Source organism: Coloeus monedula, assembly GCF_965178545.1.
Source record: "Coloeus monedula genome assembly, chromosome: 13".
NCBI lineage: Eukaryota > Metazoa > Chordata > Aves > Passeriformes > Corvidae > Coloeus > Coloeus monedula.
In genome coordinates, this window is record NC_138793.1 from 2,919,987 (window position 1) to 2,942,193 (window position 22,207).

A 22,207-nucleotide genomic window follows, 5' to 3' on the forward strand; every position below is an offset into this window, starting at 1 on the left:
CTGTAAAATTCCATCTTCTTGCTCTATGAATTTAATTTTACCCTTTGCTCTTCTACTCAACAGCCTTCCTAATTTGTATTTCTATTGAATATTGACTTTATGATAAGTTCAGCCCCCTGTATTAGCCAAGACTGTAGGACCAGATGGCAGAAATTTAGGTACACACTATCCAGCTGTTAGCAAAGGTATTTTGGTTTCCTACACATTATGGAATATTAATTATAGACAGCTTGGATAGAACAAGGAGCATAGCAATTTTTGAAGCATGATTGCAGTGAAAAATAGTGACAGGTATATCCTTCCATGAAGAAATTACTTTAATAACTCCTCCATTTTATCACAGAGACAGCTCAAAATCAATGGAAACTTGGTTTGATACCCAGAGATCCTTTGGAAAATTACAGTATCAGGCTTGATATTGTATAACAGAGTACAGAAATCCCAGTTAGCAGAGCAAACACATTGGCAGTGTTACATGTCAGCGAATAAAATAGCTCCATTTAAAACATTTAGTTCATGTAATGTGGATCCCAGTTTTATTTAATTCAGCAGGTTGTCAGAACAGTTCTCCAGAATGGAAACAATTTTTCTCATTTTGAGAAAGAGCTTGTGTGTAAAAAAATCCAGAGCAAAGCACTTGTAATAAGAAGCCAGCAGATTGTTTTAGGTTGATAATAATTAGCTTTATTTCATATAAAATATCCTTTCTGCATATAGATAATAACCTGAAATAAAGAGAATGAACCCAGATGGTGGAAGTTACCTCCATTCCTTTGGAAACAAAGGGAAGCACTTGAGTAAGTACTGAATTAACTGATGGGGGCCATTTCCTGCCATGCCTGTGGGATGAGAAGGATCTCCAAAAATCACCTCACCTCAGCAGCAGCTCAGCTCAGCAGGGAGCAAACTCCAGAGCTCTTAGGGAGGTGTCTCTTCTCCTTTGAGTCGCTCCCTCTCCAGACATAGATCACTGCTAAATGGTTGAAAATGCATTTACTTCTTATTTCATCCAGTGGATTAAAACATTTAGGTGGATTAGAGGGTAATTTCCTTAACCTGGCTGTGGCATCAGGTTCTAATGGTGTTCTGGCTGTCAGACTGAAAGACAGAAAAGCACATTTCAGACGGAATCATGCCTGTGGCTACAGAAAACAGTCTGGAGGGTTAGGATTTAGTTGGAAAAACTAAGCCAGCTAATCAAAAAGTGCTGAAGCAGCATAAGTACAAAAAGGGTTGCCTCATACTGTAGGAATTGTGCTGCTCCATTGCTTATGCCACAGAAGTTTCAACTGTGCATCCCTTGGACTCATCCCACAGAAGTTAATCCTAATTAACTCCTGCTGGCCCATGGATCTTTTGTATTTTCAGCAGAACGCAGGTGAACGAAGCCTGCAGTTCCAGCCCAAAACAAGGGGTTTGTAAACAGAAAGCTGCAGACAAAACACAGGAAAGAAACCCAGACATCCTTGCATTAAAGCACTGAAGAGCAACGGTGACATGAATTATGCTTAATAGAAACATATTGAAATTATCCACTGAAAAAAAAGGACTGACAATGAAGATGGGACTTGGTTCAGATGTTTATTCTTAAGTTTAACTTTTAGAACAGAGCTGGAATTGTTCTTTCTGCCTCAAGAGACCATGAAGGGCAGCGTTGCTGTACATGGTGCAAAGGTGCTACCCCGGGGTGAGGGCAGCCCCCGGGATCAGTCCAGGCTGGGGCTGAGCAGAGGGAGCAGCCCTGGGAGAGGCCCTGGGGGAGCTGCGGGGCAGAGCTGGCCCTGCCCCGGCCGTGTGCGCTGGGAGCCCAAACCCCCCTGCCCTGGGCTGAGCCCCAGCGTGGGCAGCAGGGGAGGGGGGATTCTGCCCCTCTGCCCCTCAGCTGAGAGCCCACCTGCAGAGCTGCCCCAGCCCTGGGGCCAGCACAGGAAGGAGCTGGAGCTGCTGCACAGAGCCCAGAGGAGGCAGCAGCATGAGCAGAGGGATGGAGCAGCTCTGCTGGGAGGAAAGGCTGCCAGAGCTGGCATTGTTCAGCCTGCAGAGGAGAAGCTTTGGGGTGAGCTCAGTGTGGCCTTGCAGGGCCTGAAGGAGCTGCAGGAAAGCTGGAGAGAGACAATTGCCAAGGGCTGCAGGGACAGGACACAGGGAATGGCTGCCCAGTGCCAGAGGGCAGGGCTGGATGGGATCTTGGGCAGGAATTGTTCCCTGGCAGGGTGGGCAGGCCCTGGCACAGGGTGCCCAGAGCAGCTGGGGCTGCCCCTGGATCCCTGGCAGTGTCCAAGGCCAGGCTGGACATTGGGGCTTGGAGCAGCCTGGGACAGTGGAAGGTGTCCCTGCCCATGGCAGGGGTGGGATGGGATGAGCCTTAAGGTACCTTCCAACCCAAACCATTCTATTAATTCACGGAGTGAGATTTTACACACCCATTTTCCTTTCAGTAAAATGTCAGGGCTGGATGTAATTCTTTAAATTCACCTGCCTATTGCCATTTCAGATACCCTGAGGTTCCCTGCCCAGCTTCTTGTTGGTGATCCAGATTAGCATGGGTGTCCTCTAATTCCTGCAGCACACCTGCCAGGCCCTTGCTGAAGTTTTGGATGTCACAGGACCTCAGCACGGCACTAAACACCAATGATTCAGCTACTGATCCCTCAAAGTCTCTTCGTTTTCCATCACTGAGATTCTCAATTTACTAAAGTTAATACATGCAACATAAAAGTTTAAACAGCACTGAACAACTTGGATGACAATTATGGAAAGAAAAAGGAATACGTAACAGAAGGAAAATCAAAGGAACTTCTAGAATGGGTATTTTCAAAATCTAAAGCTCCAGTTACATAACTTTTAAACATTAACTAAAGAAATAAAAGAGTAAAAAGTGAATTATATGTGGGTAATTTCTGAATGGAAGCACAGTTAATTCCAGCAATACAGTCCATGGAAACAGTCCAAAAATCTCAGTTGAATTATCAGATAAGATATTACTTGTCTGAACACTTTATACATTTGCAGCTGTTTTCGTGATCAGTGACAGAAAGCATGAATTAGTTTCATTCCTTTCTTGTCAAACTATTTGCTTAGATTTTAAAGGAAGGAAATAACCATTGTCAGTCATATGAATTGAGTATATCATCCTGTACAAGTAGGCTTTAAATAGCAAAATTTAATCGTGTCAAAAGAGGTTGCTTACCTACCAATTTTGTGAAAGTCATGATTTGAATATCCTCTGACTGATATCCCAACAATGCATCTCATTTTACACTTTGGATCACATAATTTCCCTTGTGAGTCTCACAAATGGAGAAAAAAAAGCCTCGGGAAGTTTTCTTTCACATTTTCTGTTTAAAAAAATCAACATTTAAAATTTATTTGCCCACACTCCTACTTTCAATTCAGCATAAAAATCTGTTCCAAGTGTTTCCTACTTACAAGGGTTTTTTTTTTTTAATTTGTTAGGAGAAGTGCAAGAGCTCTCCTGTGAATGTTCTTTAGGGTTTTTTTTTAATATTTATTTTAACAGCAGACCTTCACACAGTGAATTTTCTCCCAAACACAGCTCTAAAATAAATTGGTTCCTGGGGATCAATTCTTCCTGTCATCTGTGGTGCAATAGCATCAGGGATAAGTTCCTTCCAAAATAATTTTAACATACTTTTCTTCTTCAGTAAGACTTTGGATCACATTTAACTGATAATATTTCTAGTGTAAAGAGAAGGGTCTAAAAAGCTTGAGCTGGTGCCAGTGGCTTCCTTTGCCTGGGTAAAATGACCAGCAGTTTGTTAGCAGGGTCTGACCCAATAAACTTGGGTTTATTCCTATTTAACAGCCTCTAGCTTTTCCAGACTTTTCCAATAATTTGTGCAAAATTTCCTCTTTAACACAAGCTTAAGTCAACTTAGAAAAATAAATTAAAAAAAAAATTGGGAAAATGGGAGAAAAATCCCTCAACTTAAGGAATGTAAATTATTTTGCAATTTTTGTTAAATCAAGAATTGGCACAAAGTCTTGCTTCTAAGGAATGAATACGAAGCATCATCTCCAAGGCTCCTATCCTGGAGAAGCTTTTCACTGTACACACCATTAAAAAAATACCCTACTTTGGGGTGTGCTGGGTTCACACACCCTGGGAGGGGAAGCAAGAGAGAGGGTTGGGGAGAGAGACAAACCCCTTGGTGGTGTTTAAAAGAAACACATAACAAGGGAGTTTTGTGTCTGGCAATTTGTGCCCTGGGTTTTGTTTCTAACCCCAGCCAGCAGCAGCCCTGTCCTGGGCCAGGGAGTCCCTGAGACCCTTGGTGTTCCCCATTATTTGGTCCAGCTGGAGTTAGACACAGACACTTTCCTCTCTTTCAGGAGCCTACAGGTCTGGCTCATCTCCAGAGCAGGATTCCAGGTGTGCACAAACCCGTTTAATCTCCTGGGAGCAGAGGTTGCTGTGTAAAACAGCTGACATAGCTCAGACCATTGCTACCACTGCTGGGAGGCATTGCTTGGTGTCTGCCCAAAGTAATATTTGGAACCTGGTGCACCCAGACAAAAAGTTTCCCTTGCACAATGCCTCAAAGGCTTCCCATAAAGTAACCTCAGATAACACAGAAATGTTCAGACTTGAGCTTACATGGCTAGAAATAGAAAGTCACAGCCCACTAATTAGATGTCTAATTAGATGCTACTGCCTCTCATGCCCTTTCTGAAACTCTGACATCAAATACACACCATAAACTTCTGAGTATGACAGAAATGGAATCACCTCTCTCATTGTGGAAGCATTAGGTGCTGGTAATAGGGGGGTTGTACAGTGCTGGAAGAGGTGTGTGCAAGCAAAGGCTGAAGTGGAAGTAATCAGTCTATTAAATATTTCACACAGTGTATTTCCCTCAGATTAAACACATGAAGTCCCTTTCAATCCAAGCTGAACAAAAAGAAGCAAAATGTCAAGCTATTATGTTAACATTTTCCAACTTCAGGTCTTTATCAGCTCTCTGAGACAAAGACCAAATCGAGCTTTCATGTCTGAACATGGAGAGTAGGATGCAGGAGGTGCAGCGGTACTGTCAGACATTTGGATCATTCTTCACCAAGCAGAGAGAAAAATGTCAGCTGAGATGTTCACACAGAACTTGACATTTGGGTAAGCGAATATAACCTTCAAATCTGGCTTTCCTTTTACATGCAGCAGAAAAATACAAAAAGTAATGGAGACAGGCAAAGCGGAGCTTGAAATAATCATAGCACAACATCTTATTAGTCCAGATCCTGCCTACAGGGTCTAATCTGAGGCCTTGTTCTAGCAGCTGTGTGTCACCTCAGAAATGAACTATAAAAAATTAAAATAGAGAGCAGCACTGTGTATTTTTCAACTCCAGCCTAGTGAGGTTGTGATCTCTAAATAGGTTCTGCCAGGGAGTGCTGTGCCTGCAGCTACAACCTACAAATGTAGGACATGCAGAACATGGAGCACTCATGCTCTGCCTAAATATTCCTTAGAGGAACCCCAGCACGCCCCAAAGAGGAGGTGCCTCTCCCCCTGCCAGTCTGTGACACGTCAGAGTCTGCAGTTAGAGCTGGAAGTTGGTAAGCTGAGCATCACCATCTATAATTCACCCTCAAAATGATATTATTAAGTTCAGAATGAGAGGTGTAAATAGCATTGAAGGGCGGGAAACATTCACCACTGCAATTCTCCAAGTCTGAAACATTGACCTGTGTTTCCCCCTAAGGTTTGCTACCCCAAACAACTCAGTAGAGGTTAAAAATGGACACACACACAAAAAAGGAGGGATACAACAAAAGGAGGGAGTGCCTCTATCAGCACTGACTCTGGCTTTGGAAGAGTGCTCTGAAAAACCCCACACAAAACAGGGGCAGATGTTTAATATTTGGTTTGCTTCTGTAATTTAGGTGGTTGCAACTCCATTTTCTTAAAACAATTCAGTGATTTGTATCATATAATTCATGGTGCTTAAAGTTAAGAGTTACAAATAATACCTGGGAGCTAAATTTCAGCTATTTTGTCCAAAAAAGCTCTTTTTGACAACAATTTATTCAAAGATTTCTCATTGACACAATTATTCTAGGATATGCATTTTAATTACTCCATCTTTTTTTTTTCTAAATTTCATCAGAATTTTCCAGGTATATTTTTTCCTGGTATAATTTTAAAAAAAAGTTTTATGATCATAGAATCTCAGAATGGTTTGGGCTGGAAGGGACCTTAAAGCCCATCCAGTGCTACCCCCTGCCATGGGCAGGGACACCTTCCACTGTCCCAGGCTGCTCCAAGCCCTGCCTAATCTTGATAGCAGAGATAACACCATGGTCATAAACCAATATGACCTAGTTTTATTCCCCCAAACAAGATTTAAGAGATGGTATCAAAGTCAAATTAGGGAAAAATACCAATCAAGGCTTGTTCTTTAAAAATAGATCCTTTCAGTCACCTGAGGGTGAGAACAGCCCATGTTACTGCAGAGCTCCACAGCCTGCAAGAGGAACCCTACAAGGGTTGAATTGTCAAGGTACTGGACACCAGGAAGTTTTGATCACTTTTGAAATGTCTGTTTACTAAATGAGAACCAAGCTTTTGAAATTCACATCCTAAATTTTCAGTAGAGGCAAGCAATTTCAAAAGTATGTGTTTTTCCATAGCTTTTCTCTATAGCAGCAGTGTAACTTCTGTTAAAGACTCACTCGCTGGAATATGGTGTTGTTTTTAGTATAATTCTCAAATTTAAAAAAAACCCAACAAAACAAACAAGAAATTTTGCTGTTGATAGTAAATTTTGCTATAGAACCTCAAACACCATCACATAAATCTCTTTACCATGCAATCAAAATAACTTAGCCTGCAAAGGATCCACAACCAAAGCACTAAATCAAGCAGCCACCTCTTCTCACACAGGAGAAGTCTGGTCTCAGTTCAGCAATTACATAAAAGTACAGAATCTAACAGTAAATAACCCAAAATTTCTGTCCTACCAGACACTGAAATCATCATGAAGGAATATTTCTCCAGAGTTTTTAATATCAAGGCACAGGAAGGATATGAAAAAACTCATCAAGAACAAATCTCCTCTTTAGCAAACCAGGGACATACCGGATCTGTCAAAGCAAACATGAACAGAACAACGAATCGTGGATTTGTGTTATGAGCTGTGTGTATGCCAGAGGTTAAAGAGACTCAGATTCTTGGTGCTGTTAAATCTAAATGGCTCCAAATGTTTTACACAATTCATCTCATCTGAATAAAGGCTGGCTTGTTGCTGAACAAGGGTATTAATAAGCAACAACGTTAAACTCCCTGCACAACAGGAGCTGTAGTTGCTTTCAATAGATGGATTTGTAGGACTGATAAAAGGTGTGTCTGGCATGACCTCACTGAGGTTACAGCACAGCAGAACATTTGCATCCCAAGCTTCTGTCAGTGAGCCAGATGCCTTTGATTACGTAACAAACTGATCAGCATCTCCAGGCAGACTTTTTAGTCTGCAGCACCTCCTTGAAATTGAATGGAAATTGCTCACTGAGGTCCTCCCTGTTTGGTTGATGCGGTGTTCTGGCACTGCTTCCTTCTGACCTGTCATCTTTCCATCTCCTTGTATCATTCAGCTGAATAATTTCCTCCAAAAAAGGAAAAAAAAAAAAACCAAAAAAAAAACCCAACAACAAAACCAAACCAAAAACCTTTTCATTTCAGTAAAATCTAAATGAAACAGTGAGAATGACACATGCAGAAATTACTCCTTTCATTCGGGGTATGTTTTACTGCAGTTTCTCTTGGTTGAGATGAGCTTTAAACACAATTTGCATTTCTTTTCCTCTCCAACTTTTTTTGTTCCCTCTCTCTTAAGTAACATTATATTGTGTCCCTGTGATAGTGTACTGTATCTCCTGAGTAAAACTGCATATTTAACAAAAAAAGATGTTTTGAGTGCATATCACTAAAGGAAATAAACAGCTACTATTAATTGCAGCTGTTGCAGTAATTGTGTGGGAGAATACTGGGAATGTCAGAAGGTGATTGGGTAATAAATGACTCTATGCACCATCATAGAATCATTTTGGTTGGAAAAGGCCTTTAAGATCGAGTCCCACCAATAAGCCATCGCAGCCACCACTGACCTGTGCCACATTTATTTGAGCAGTGGGAATAAAATCAAATTAACATCTGACATCCAGTGTCAAGCACAAGAGGTGTCAGTGATTGGGAGGTTGGACCAGAAAAGCTTGGAAGGTCCCTTCCAACCCAAACTATTCCATGACTTTACTATATCTGAGCATTGGGCACTCTGAGTGTGCTCAGGGCAGAGCATGATGAAATCCAATGTATTTCCAACTCTTAGAGAAAGATGGCATGAAAAGTACAATAGTTTGTGGTTTTTAATGAACATTATCTCCAGATTAATCAAAAAGCCACGTGAGAAGTTCTCAGTAAAAGCTGCCTGGGGACTCAGACCACGGAAGACAGCATTCCGTAAAATTAAATCCATGTAAAGAGTTTGAGATGAGGTGTGAAGTCATTTGGAGTACTCTCATTTTCTCTTCTGTGTGCCAGAGAACACACAGCAAAGAAGTTCAGATGTGCTTCCAGTAAGGTGTAATTACTTCCAGATTAGAATAGAGGTATTAAAATATGTTCAAGGATTATTAAGAAAGGAACAGTCAAGCAGATATCAGTTTTAGCTACAAATCATGGATTTCAGCTTAAAAAGGCATAAAAGTGAAAATTCCCTGTCTTAAATAATATAAAGCCATTCCAAACTTTTATAAAATACTGGCTTTACAACAAATTTAAGCTTGTTCTGGAAGACCTACTGAATTCTCTAGTCACTAGAGGTCACTATTAGTTTTGAATCGTTCAAGTCTGCTGACTTCTAAATCCTCCTGAGAATGTTCTAAATTTGAGAACTTGCCTCCATTAAATATGTTCATGTTAAATAAGGGTACTTGGAATAAATATGTAAGTGTTTTCCCCAGAAAAATAAGTCCAGAAATACAAGTCAAAAGTTCTGGTGAGGAGAGTGTTTTAAAATATCGAATTTGTCGTGGCTCTACCAGCCACAGGTTCATTCTGGTGACTCCAGCAATAAAGAATATTGAGATGAGGTGCCCCCAAGAACAGCAGAGATTATCTTGGCACTCATTTAAGTCATAACCTACCAGAAAAAGGAAAGAAAATCAGAAGAATGGCTGGACCTTGAGATACTCAGGCATTGACTCATAAGACAACAGAACAAGAAGTGATGATGGCTATTTGAGGGGGAAAAGTTAAAAACAGAAGCAAAACTGGTGAAAAATAAAGGCTTTTTGGATGTTGTCTGGACTTGTCTAATATCTATTGCTACTCTGACCTATATTAAAGTTCATTTGTGTGAGGGATTTGCTGCAGAGCTGTCACTGCTGCTGCCCCCACACCACATTTTTGGCGCTGAAGTCACCTCTTCATTGTTTCCATTTTCAGCAGGAGGTTGGTGAGGGTGAAGACTAAGCACAAAAACCTTTCAAAATTATTTTCCTTTTCCAAACACAAGACATTAATGAGTCTGACCAAAAAGCCAGGGACATGCAGTGTCTCTCTGGTCCTTGATGCCCCTAGAAGGAACCAGAGCTGCTGAAAGGGCTGGAAAGGATGTCCTCTGTCCTGTGAGGAGCTGAGGACTCTGAGCTTGTTACATTTGGGAGAAAGGAGGATGAGGGTGACCTCACTGCTCTCTAGAGAGGAAGGAACATGGTATCTACTGATGGGACGTGGGAATAGCTCAAAGCTCTTCCAGATTAGTTTTTACCATACATTAGGAAGTGTTTCTTTCCAGAGAGGATGACCAAGCACTGGAAGGGCTCCTTAGAGAGGTGGTTGAGGCCCCAGGTCTGTCAGGGTTTAAGAGGCATTTGGACAATGCCCTTGAGATCATGCTTTATCTTGCTCAGCCCTGAGTTGCTCAGGCAGTTGGACTAAGTGATGGTTGTGCTCCCCCCACGGAAATAGTCTGTTCTATTCTATTGAAAGTCAAATGTGGAGGTGAAAGATAAAGGAAAATCTATATATTTTGACTGAAGTCAAAATAAAAGTCAAGTTTTCACTGTACAAGGAACATTGAGACTCCAGATGGGTTTAGGATTCGGAGTTCACAAAACAGAAACAAAATTCTGGACATGATTTTGATCATTGAGCAAATTCCCTGCCTGGGGAGGGCAGATCATGAGTAGCCAAAGTATAAACAAGGTCAGAGCTGCAGGTCCCACTGGCAGCTGCATAGTTTGACACCAGAGATGTCACATGAACAGGCTTTGGGTGCTGCAGAGAGAGCAGCAGGTGCTCCCCAAAACTGTGACATCCCCTTAGATAATTTAGAGGAGAAAAGACTCTCTCCCCTTCAAGGACATTCAGGCTGGGTGGCTTCCTGGGATAATTTTTGTTATTGTTTATATAAGATTTTGCCTTGTTCATATAAGATTAAGGACTTCTAGGAATCAGAAGATATGGATATGTACACTTACTGCATTTTCTGCTCTTATAATGATCAATCCTCCATCTGTTGACAATATTTGTCACATTTCTCACCTCCCCTTGCAGCATGAGCTTCACCTTCATTTTCTCACCCAGGAAAGCAATCAACCTCCCCACCAACATAAAGCAACAAAAATGTCACAACCAACATTATGGGGATCTGGGACTCGTCCACACCTTTCCTGAGGCAGCATCAGGGAACTGTAAATCCCCTGTGAATGACAATTCCCAAGCTGAGTCAGCAGGTGACTTGATGCCACTGCACAAGATAAACACAGAGATCGCAGCATCCTCTCTCCATTTCCATACTGTCCATCCCTACCTCCCAGAGCACTGTGTTCCTTGTATTGTTTTCCCTATTTAATCCTGGAATAAGAATATAAGGTTGTTAAAATGACAGTTTGTGTGGCTGGAAACTAAAATCCTGCCCAATACAGGGTGACTTTTATGAGCAAGAAGCCCCTTCAAGGGAGAGCAAAGGAAAAGATTCAGCCAGATGTACTCAGTTTGCACAACAACTGTTTCATGTGCCTGTGCTCTCAGAAAACAAATGCTTATAAATCATAAGTCTAAGAATTAATTCCACTTTCACAATAGTGGAAAATGAGTCTCTCCTTACAAAGAGTTAGAAGAGACAGACTGAATAAGCTGTTAAAGGATATGAATGGATGTCTCAGCCATTCATAAGTTCTTTGTGCAGTAAACCAGCAAGGAAGGAAATTTAGAGAAGTGATGTATTTACTGATGAAGGACAGGGAGACAAAACATGCAGCAAAACTAAAAATATTCTGCCACAAAACCCTCCTGATTGCAGAAAATGTAATCCCATAATCAGAGATTTGCAATCCTCGTGGCTGGCATAAAGACATTACATTTCCACTGAAGAACAGAGTGTGTAGCAGAGCATTCTTTGTATGCAACAGTTTCAGCAAATATAATTGCACGTGTATTCAACAAATGGTAATGCCATTCTAACAAGAATTAAAGCCAGACAGTGTGGGGAACACAAAGGTCAATGAGAGTTACATTAAAAACATTCTGTTCCATCTTTTAGCCATTCAGCAGCCAAGGGAGATCGCTGTGCTTTGGAATGAAAAGGGAATGTTTGGGGGGCAATCATTCCTTCTTGCCATAGACAGAGCTGGTAGTCAGAAAAAAGCCAGTTTAATGGTTTTATTTGCAGGCAAGTGCAAGTGAGAGAACAGCTGTGCTAAACCACTGTTTGTCCTTGTTATTAAACAAAGCATAATCACTAAACATGTTGGATGCAGAGACAAAATAACCAAAGTTAGGTCTGGTTCAAGCCTTCACTCATTTCCAAATCATTTTCTTGTTCATTTGAGGCTTCTGCTCCTCACGGAATTGTAATTTCTTTCAGAATACACTGATTTTTTTTTTTTTTTCCACTTCAACAAATTCAAGGGCTGACACTACTTTAACACTGATTTTATCCTGTAGTCTCATCTCTGGCTCCTAGTTAACCCTTGCTCCATAAGAGAGAAGAAGAAGTCCATCCATCATGTTTTATGTATTTTTTACTGTTCTTGAGTAAGGTTATCTTGCTTCAATACATTTTTTAATTATAGTGTTGAAATTACAGTGACAGTGGTTGCACAAATAGACACATCAAGATCAATAACCAATTTGATCTGCAGAAGCTTTCTTCTTTTTTACCATGTCAGATAAAAGAGAATATCCATGGTTACTGCTATTAATATTTACACCACTCTCCAAGAGGAAAGAAAAATGCTAGACAACAGAGCTGGACATTGACTGTTGTACAGGTTATTGTGCAGCATTAAGGAAAGGTACCTGAAAATGGGACTGAGAATGATTTTCCGTGTTGCCTATAGCCCAGGGAGCTGAGAAGGGATGGCAGAGTAAAGCTGCTTTGTTCAAATGCAGAATATCCAATACTTGGTGTTAAAATGGCTTCTTCTAGTGCTGTCCTTCTGAAGGACAGGAAGATCCTAGAGGAGTTCTGCAAGGGCACAAGGATTGGAGGATACTGAGGGCAAATACCCAACCCACCCGGACCACAGGTTTCCTCCCTGCCACGCTCTGAGATCAGCTTCATGTCAGTGAGTAAATGTGCTCTGTCCTGTGAACTGGGGCTGAAGTGCAGGATGAACCCTCTGCTCACAGGGACACAGCTGGGGGCCCTGAATGTTCTCACAGCGTGGGGAGAGGAATGAAAGGCTGGATAATCCCGCAGCTCCATGTGCTTGGCCTCTGCCTCTGAGTCCAGAGGGTCCATCCCCCCAAAACTTTAAGGGTTGTCTCACTGAGGTCCTGCCCTGAGTTCCTCTCCACTGTGCTGGGATGGTGACATCAGGCACACACGAGCACAGACTGTCCCCACAGCACCCAAGGGTGTGCACTGATCTGCCTGGGTTAGAGCTGCCAGTGCTTAGGGCACCCGGAAGGAGGATTTTATACATTTTCACCTTTCTCAGGTCACAGAGAATCATTAAGGTTGGAAAAGACACCCAGGATCCAAGCTGTGCCCCATCCCCACCTTGTCCCCAGCCCAGAGCTCTGAGTGCCACCTCCAGCCCTTCCTTGGACACCTCCAGGGATGGCCACTCCAAACCTCCCTGGGCAGCCCCTGCCAAGGCCTGAGCACCCTTTCCATGGGGAAATTCCTGCTGCTGCCCACCCTGAGCCTGCCCTGGCCCAGCCTGAGGCCGTTCCCTCTCCTCCTGTCCCTGTTCCCTGCGAGCAGAGCCCGACCCCCCCGGCTGCCCCCTCCTGTCAGGGACTTGTGCAGAGCCACAAGGTCCCCCCTGAGCCTCCTTTGCTCCAGGCTAACAGATTTCACCCAGGAAATCTGCCAAGTTTCTCTTATCACAATATCAATACCTCAATCAGAAGACTGGCACAAGCTCACACAAACGTCCTGAAGCCAAAGCTGTTGCTGCACCGTGGCCAGGAGTCAGTGCTGTGTAACAGGTGGGGGCTGGAAAAGAGGCAGGAAACAAAGATTTTGCAGGAAAGACAAAATGTTAATTCAGCTGTAGGAGTGATTTTTAATATTTTTTTTTTGGTATGAAACTTGTGGTTTAGGGAATGCTGTGCCCCAGTGGGGACAGCTGCACTGGATGAGTGGCAGCAGAGAGCTGAAGTGTGTACACCTGCCCTAATGCCATCTGCTAGGAACAGGCCAGGCATCCTTGGAAACTCTCTTTTCCGTGGGTGGGTCTTAGCAATAATCTTGAAAAAACAACAAGAACAAGAATTCTTGTGCTCAGAATCTTGTGTTGGTTGTTTATCCATCCTTCAACACAACCTTCCAGAATTGCCAGGAGTGTTTTATGGACAGAGTTACAACAGCACCATGGCTGCTCCCCCTTGAAAAGACTGCAGGACAAGCAGCTCTGGGTTAAACAACACACAGATCAGCAATGAACAGCATTATCCTGGAAAGTCCTGGTTCTGTGGGATCCAGTGCTTCTGCCTCACTCAGTGCTGTGAGCACAGAGCACAAATGTCACATTTGCCATGCACACACGCAGTACATGTGTCACAGGCAACTAAAGGCAGAAATAGCTTGGTTTATTTAAAAATATGTCTCAAGCCCAGAATATAAATAAATCATTGACAGCTGATACCTGCCTGGCTCCTTCCTGCCCAAAATCTCCTCCTGCATCAATAAAAGCCTCATTCTCAGTATGAATTGATTCTTTCTCCAGGAGCTGATTCTAATAAGAGGGATTAAGGTGGAGAAAACTTGTCTGTGTAGTCCCACTGCCTCTCTCCAGTGGCTCCTGAGCTAGGCTGAAATGTGTTGTTAGCCTGCTTTTTGGGAAAAATCAAATCTCACCAGAACACAGAAAATACTTGTAGAACTCTGAGTAACAGGGCCACTCACATCTCCTGACACAGCAGTGCAATGTTAGGGCAGAATAGGAATGAGCGAGAAATGATAAAGGCAGCAGCAGGAAGGGAGACAAGAGCAGCAAAAAAGCACCAGAGTTAGGAGACAAACTCAGGGCTGGTGACAGACGGGAGATTTGTGTCTGTTGCTGGGGAGAGGAGTAACAGGAGGGTGGGAGGGGAAGGGAAAGGCAGGAAAACCGAGCAGAGCTGGCTCTGGCTCTTCTCCAGGGGTGCTGGCCCCAGGCTCCGCCAGCCCAGTGCTGAGAAAGGGTCAGGGAGTCAATAAAATCAGGCTTTGGGGAGACTGCTTTGTATTGTCAGATTTAAAAAGATCACAGAGTCACAAGGAATAATTGGCATTGTGGCATCTAACAAATTTGACAGCACAGATCCTGAGAAAAATAATCACACTGAAGGATGGTTCTTAGTTGTTGTCAATTAGACACTGCTCAGGTACAGCAGCAGGGAACAGAGAACATTTGTTTTCTCTCTCATCTTTGTAACTGACATGTCAAACTTCAAACTGGCAGTTTATTAATTAATTAGTCTGCTTTGCACTTTAACGAGCCTATTTATACTATCATTTCTCATTCACATTTTCTCCTGTACATTGCATGGAAATTCACAGCGAATGCGGGCTCATGGGAACCAACTGTTGCTGCTATACAACTAAGATTAAAATTTGGCCAACTTTCAAATTTGGGGACAAGAGGTCAGTGATTTTTTTATCAGTCCTTAAATTATAGTAGATTTTTTCTCAAATTTTTGGGAAAAGTACATAAATATTTATTTAACCAGCTCCTCTGATCACTGAATACCATTTCTTAGCCCCCCCGCAAAAGGTGTTTTTTCCTAATTTACAGGAGAAGAAAAGAAGGGACCCCCAAGTTTGATGCATATATTCAAGTCTCCAACTCCTTCCTAATTTCTATTTATTCTTAAAATTTACTGAAACCATTTTTATTCCAAAGGTATTACATTAGGAAAACAATACATGAATTATATAGATTTCCATTAATCAAGAATCAACCCCTTCAAGCCTTATTTCAATCTCCCTGATTATATCAATTGAACTTCATCAAATTTTGAACTCTGGAATCCATGCTTACATGGAATTATTAAATAATCATTCAGTTCATTATAAGTAGCTTAGGTATATTTGGAAACATCAGCATTCATTTTTAAAACCCTTTTCTTTTTGGATAGAATTTGACTTGATTTTTTGGGTAGATTTTGGCTGTCAAAAACCACCTGTAAATTGATCAGATCCAGACTTTTCCGAATGAAAAATACTCTTTCCAAATGCATCATCCATTTGGAAAAGTGCTCAGCAGAAAGATGTGTTTTGACTTGGACTTGCAAAAGAATCACTTGTCACATGGGCAAAGCTTGGCTAATATTTGTTTAAATTAAATTACCTGTAATGACTTTGGTCTATCACACTTAAGTTGGCACTGTGCAAGTAGCTGCAAATCATTTTCTTTTTGTTTTCATGGGAGCTCGAGAAAATTAATCCTAATTATTTTAAATGGACTGTTCTGACTGTTTAGTGTGCTGGTGCTTGAACAAAACACCTACACACCAGACTGCACAGAAAGAGAGTTGCCACTCTTTTTGGGCCCAGAGCTGGAGCATTTGGAGAGAAGAGAGAGAACAGTGCAGGGGTGCAAAGCACCAAAGCTCTACATTTAGAAGGTGTAGAAAAGGGATCAAGGCTGTGGGTGTACCTGATGTGCAGCATTAACTCTCTTAGTTTGGGAAAAAATCTTCACGGTGAAGGAAATGTCATCAGGGAAAAAGAAAGAACCTGATTGCAACCAAATCTATATTAAAGTTAATGCATTTGTTATAATGAGTTTGTTTAGAAAATATTTGATTGTGTTATGATACACACTCTTCAGCTCTCTTTAAGCAGTCTGCAAAACTGTTATAATTCATCTCCTAATAATTGTTGTATTTTTGCAGGACCTTTCCAGGTCCTCAAAAACAATAGTCCTAAGGCACCCTGCTTTCCAAAGGAAACATCACCTATATATCCTGAGATAATAAACCCACATTCTTCACGTTATCAGACCCCCATGTGCATCTTTAAATCAGGCTAATGATGGTTCATTCTACCCTGAGAGTGCTCATAAATTTGTCCTGCTGCTTGCCTGATGTTGCTCCCCAGAGCTGTCCTGGGAATTACAAATCTCATATCCATAATCTGCTTTCACCATTTAAAAAAGATGATTTACTTTACGATTTCCAGTGCCAGTGATGAGATAGATGGGCTCTGAATTGGCTGTGCTGCTCCTCTTTCTCCTTCAGGTGATCCTACTTAGGATTTCCTGCTTAGGGAATACGATTCAAATGAAGGAAACACAGGAATTTATGCATGGGAAGAACTTGTATTGTGTGAGTTGCCTTAGAGATGTTCTCTGGCACAGGGTGCCCAGAGCAGCTGGGGCTGCCCCTGGATCCCTGGCAGTGCCCAAGGCCAGGTTGCCCACTGGGGCTTGGAGCAGCCTGGGACAGTGGAAGGTGTCCCTGGGTATGGCAGGGGTGGCACTGGATGAGTTTTAAATCCCTTCCCACCCAAAGCATTCCATGATTATTAGTGTACTGAAAAAATTCACATTGCTTTTCTTCAACTCTAACAATGAATTGCCCTTTTATAAATCTACAATTTGGTCTTAACAACACCAGGAACCAGAGCAGCTTCTCCCTGCCATGCTCCCAGACAGGCTGGGCTGACAGAGCCCTTATCCCAGATGGAAGTGAGCACAGCCAGGGGGATTTTCAGCCCCCACCAGGTCTCTGTGCTGATGGGTTCTCTCGTGCCTGACTGCAAACCAACCCTTCTGGGTTTTAATTGCAACTGAACTGGCCTGGGTGCAGCCACTCATTGCAGAAGGAAAGCAAAGCCACAGAAGTTTGCTTAGATTAACGCTCATAAAGGGATATAAAAATAGAAAAGCAGGTGGTATTTTTCTTTGACTTTGAGAAGATCCAGAATGTGAAAATATGAAACAGAATAGAGCTTCCTTTGAAATTTATAAAAAATAAAGGACATATTTCTCTGCTTACTAAAGCAAAGAATATTGGGCTGAAAAAAAGGAATTGGACATGCCAACACAGTAATTTCCTCCTGTGAGCTCATGAACCTCCTGGAGCTGGACTCCTCACCTTTAGAACATTTTGACACTTTTAAAGGCAAAGAAGAACCGCTACAAGATACGTGAAAAAGAATAGAATCTGTTCATCTCTTACAGATGGTGGTGGTGGGATAACTCAATTTGAGTTATTTAAAAGCATTTTGGAACTTGGGAAACCAGGGACACTGCAGAAATATTCTTTTTTCACATGAATGTCTCACATCTCAGGGACCCTTCTTGATTTATGATTTGGTTAATATTGATGAGACCTCTTGGACCAAAATTAGTTCAATGGGAAGAAGAAAAGCTACTGCTTCGCTACTTTTTCATATAATTTAATGTTTTTCAACTATTGTCATGCTAAGGAGTTGTAACTGAGAACCCCATGCATGTTTGCACAGAGAGAGAGAAATCAGGGGATATCCAGCAATAAAAGCCACTGCTGTGAGATGTAACAAAGTACAGAGGTATTATTTAAATGCTTTTAGCTTGTTAGATTAAAAACAGTAAATTAAACCATGGATTTTAGAGTTGTCCCCACATTACCTGGTACTTTATATCCATGGACAGGGAGCTGAAATCAAAATATGTTTCAGTAACACTTTCCTTTTACTTGAGGAATTTCCAACTGGATCCATCCATCCTGACACTGACATAAATCCAATCTTCCTTCAATGACTAAATATGCAGCAGCAAGACTTTTTCTGACTCCTTTCCAGAGAAAACTCTGCCTTTTTGTGTGGGCTAGGAAGTGTGTTTAGCTCTGACCTTCTTTTGGTAAAATCTATAAAAACAAGAGCTGAAGCTACGTCATCTGAAATCTCTTGACTGTGCAATGGTCTGTAGGAGATACACGAATTAAAACCTCCTCACTTGCACAGAAAATATGTTTGGACAAAATTGCAAAACCAGGAAAAAAAAATTGATATTGCAAATCCAAAATCAGCTTGATGGAGATGAAAATGTAGAATTGAACACTGACCACTACATAGAATTAAAGTTGAACATTGTAATCACAAATTTATAGATAGAAATATTAGGCAACCTAAAATGTCCTAGGACAAATTACACTTTCTGGAAGGCTTCTGGAAAAAAAACCACCTGGTTTAAAATGCTCTATTTAAATATTACAGAAGTTTCTCTGAAAATAATTCCTGTGAAAAGTGGCAATGTTCTGGTAGTTCTGAAGCAGTTTTGTTCACAATAGCTCATAAAGTCATCCACAGTAATATTAAATAACTTGTGCATTGTTCACACATCATGGAAGTCTTAATTTCTCCCTATTTTTTTGCACAATATTACTAAGTTCAAAGCCTTGCCATATGGACCAGTTTTATACCTATAATCCTTTTTACCTTATATCCTTGAGGAGCAGAATCTCCATCATGTAATGGGAATTTTCATAGGTGCACCTGAACCACCACTCCCATTAGCCAAGGATCACAAGGATCAGCAATTTAATGCTGGGCACTCTAAATGCAACACAAATAAATAGACTGAAACAAGACAGTGCAGGCTGGAGTACTGAAATTTCTCTTGTGATCAAAAAAAATATAAAAGTGAAACACTTCTGATAATTCCTTCAGAATTTGCCTTCACTGCAGTGTGGGATTTTGGTATTTTATCCAAATAGTTGAAAAAATTGTATTATGATTCTGACTTATACTAGGTTGAGATTATTAAAAGGTTTTCCACTTTTCAAATCCATCACAGCTGTTAAATACAATACGTCTTAATCATTTGCAAAGGGACCCAACAACAACAGCAGGTGAAAGCCCAAGTAAAAAAAACCCAAAAATTTGAAGGCAACTCTCTGCCTATATGAAACTTCGGGTTTTTTCCCAAAAATTTTAGTGCTCAGGCAATGCTTGTATGCTACTAAACTGGACCAAAGGGCACCAACTGCTTTAATATCAACCACTGAAAAATTGCTGTCAGACTGAGCCATTACAGCCGATTGCTCATCCAGAATTCAAGGCTGGATTAACAACTTTGCTATAGAAAAGAGATTTTGCAAACACACGTCTCCATCACTCACCGTTCCATACAATCCCTCATGGTATTTTGTGCTAGCATTTGTCATGCAAATCACAGACTTGGGAAAAGATGCCAGGGACTGGTGTCTTGTTTCCACTGCCTTCTCCAAGTTTGGCTTTCCATTTTCTTATGTAGCCTGGAAATTATGAGCCTTGGCTGTTATAAATGTGAAAATTATAAAAGTCACAGGAGTTGTAAAGTAATTTTTTGTAAGAGTTCACTATTCCCCCTCCTAATACATGAATACCATAAAAAAAAAAAAAAAGGAGAAGGAGAGAGATAAATCAATTTCTGTAATTTGAAATGTTATTGTTATTTTTAAGCACAGAACAGCAAAGCACAGCACCAACAAGAATTGAAGACTCAAGCTAGAAAGAGATATTAACATTAGGCTCTAAAATATGCTTTTAAGCATTCTCAGATGTTTAATAAAACCATTCATGTCAGCTCCAAAATGTTAACATATTCCACACAAAGTTCATTGGTGACATAATTTGCTAACTCTCCTGCTCCTCTTTCTCACTCAGTGATTTGTCACTTCAGTTTTACTGAGAGGAGAAGCAGCACTGCCCGAAATCCTGAGCACAATTGGAATTAGTGAAAAATCAGGTCTCATGCTGCTCATGTTTTCTTTTAGCCTTTTTATAACCATCTGCTATTGGTACTGTGTTGGGCTCTATTTTCCTCTGGTAATTACAAACAGTGGCAGTCAGGTTGTTGTTAATTAGAAACGGTGACAATGAGGTGGCCTCTTCTTTGTAACACTGGAAAGTCCTCCTGACTTTTGTGATAAATTTCCCTTCCCTGGCAGGGTGGGCAGGCCCTGGCACAGGGTGCCCAGAGCAGCTGGGGCTGCCCCTGGATCCCTGGCAGTGCCCAAGGCCAGGCTGGACATTGGGGCTTGGAGCAGCCTGGGACAGTGGAAGGTGTCCCTGCCCATGGCAGGGGTGGCACTGGATGGGCTTTGAAATCCCTTCCAGCCCAAACCATTCAATGTTTCTGTGATTCTATTCACACAGAGTTTTCTCTGTACAGTCAATTGAATTCATATTCTCATTAAGCCATTTTCTCTCTCCCCACCCCTGTCCCCATTCTTTTTTTTTTTTTTTAAATTTATTTATTTTTTAAATTTTTTGTTTCTTTTTAAAGCCCTTCAGGATTTTTTTTTTGAAAATCAGTTTGACAAAAGATAAATTATAAACACCCCGAAGCCCTGCTTGACTCAGATTACCAGCTCAAACAGCTTGGTCCAAACTCTGCTAAGTTACACATTATTACAGAAACTATAACTATATGGTTTAATCAATAGGTTGCTCTGGATTTCACCAGAGTAACCATAAATAACATTTCCCCCTGGATTTTCTACCATCCTGACACTATGAGGTTTATTTAGATCAGATCCTGAAAGTATTTACAAATTTCAGACATTTAATGTCATCAGACCTACTTATTATATTTGAATTGCTGAATGTGGCCAAAATAAATTATAGTTTCAGAAACAAAAAATGTTATTTTCTTGCAGGGTTTAATCTACTGAATCAGAAAATCATTGGGGACTTCCAGCAGGCCAGAAGGAGATCTGGGGCTGAAGGGAGCACACTGGGGATGGCCTCAGGATGGTGGGAAACAGACACCAACCCTTCCAGATCCAGTCAAGAGCGAGTTATAGATAAAATTTCTTCCTATTCTTATTGTCTCCACTAATTTTTTCCCTGTATAAAGCATGTTTGGTATTGAACTGCTCTTATACCCTCCATAGGGCTCAATAGTAAATGGAAACAAAATTAAATAATTCCACTTCAAAGTTGACAAGTTCACCTCTTTCCCCACAATTTGTGTCATGGATTTTTTTCCAATTTGCAAGGCAGTGGCAAAGCCCAGAGTGATTTGAGCAGCTGAAGGTCCAGACTAGAGCTGTACCAGATGGCTCCTCCTCCTTCTTGAGGCAGTGCCATAATTGACAATTATCCAATTAAGAACTAGATTTTCACATCGATTTTGTTTTCTTAGTAAGGACCAGATCCTATATGTATTTTTAATTCCATATAGATGTTGAGTCCAAAATTACATCCATTTAATTTCCATTGATTTCCACTCTTCTTTATCTAATGGACAGCTCAGAATGGCTCTGTTTATTTTGCCGGGGACTATTTAGATGAACAAATGGCAATTCAGCTGATTTTTTCCCTTGACTGCCAGTTGCCAAGTGCAGGTTGCAAGAGTTTTTTCCCTGCAGTGTGGAGTAGGAAGTGCACATAAACAACCAACTTGGAGTAGGCTGAGAAATTCTGCCATCTGGCAAATAACTCACCCACAACCATTCTCTGCTGGATTTCACTACATAAAGATACAGAATTCCAAAATAAATAACTCATCCCAGGGAATTAGCTATCCCTGGGAAAAGTGCTTTAAATTATTTTCCCCATAAGTAAATTACAAACATTTTGCCCAGAAATCAATATCTGATTATGTGTGCACACACACATTCATCTTCCATGCCTCTGGAAATAAATAGAGATGTTATTTGGGGGAAGAAAAAGATGTCACCGGGTTTCCTAGGACTAAACAATGATGTTAAGAAAGCCCCAGTGGCTCCTGTGACATCTGGCACAGCCAAACTGCCTCTCAGAGCACAGGGGGGCTGCAT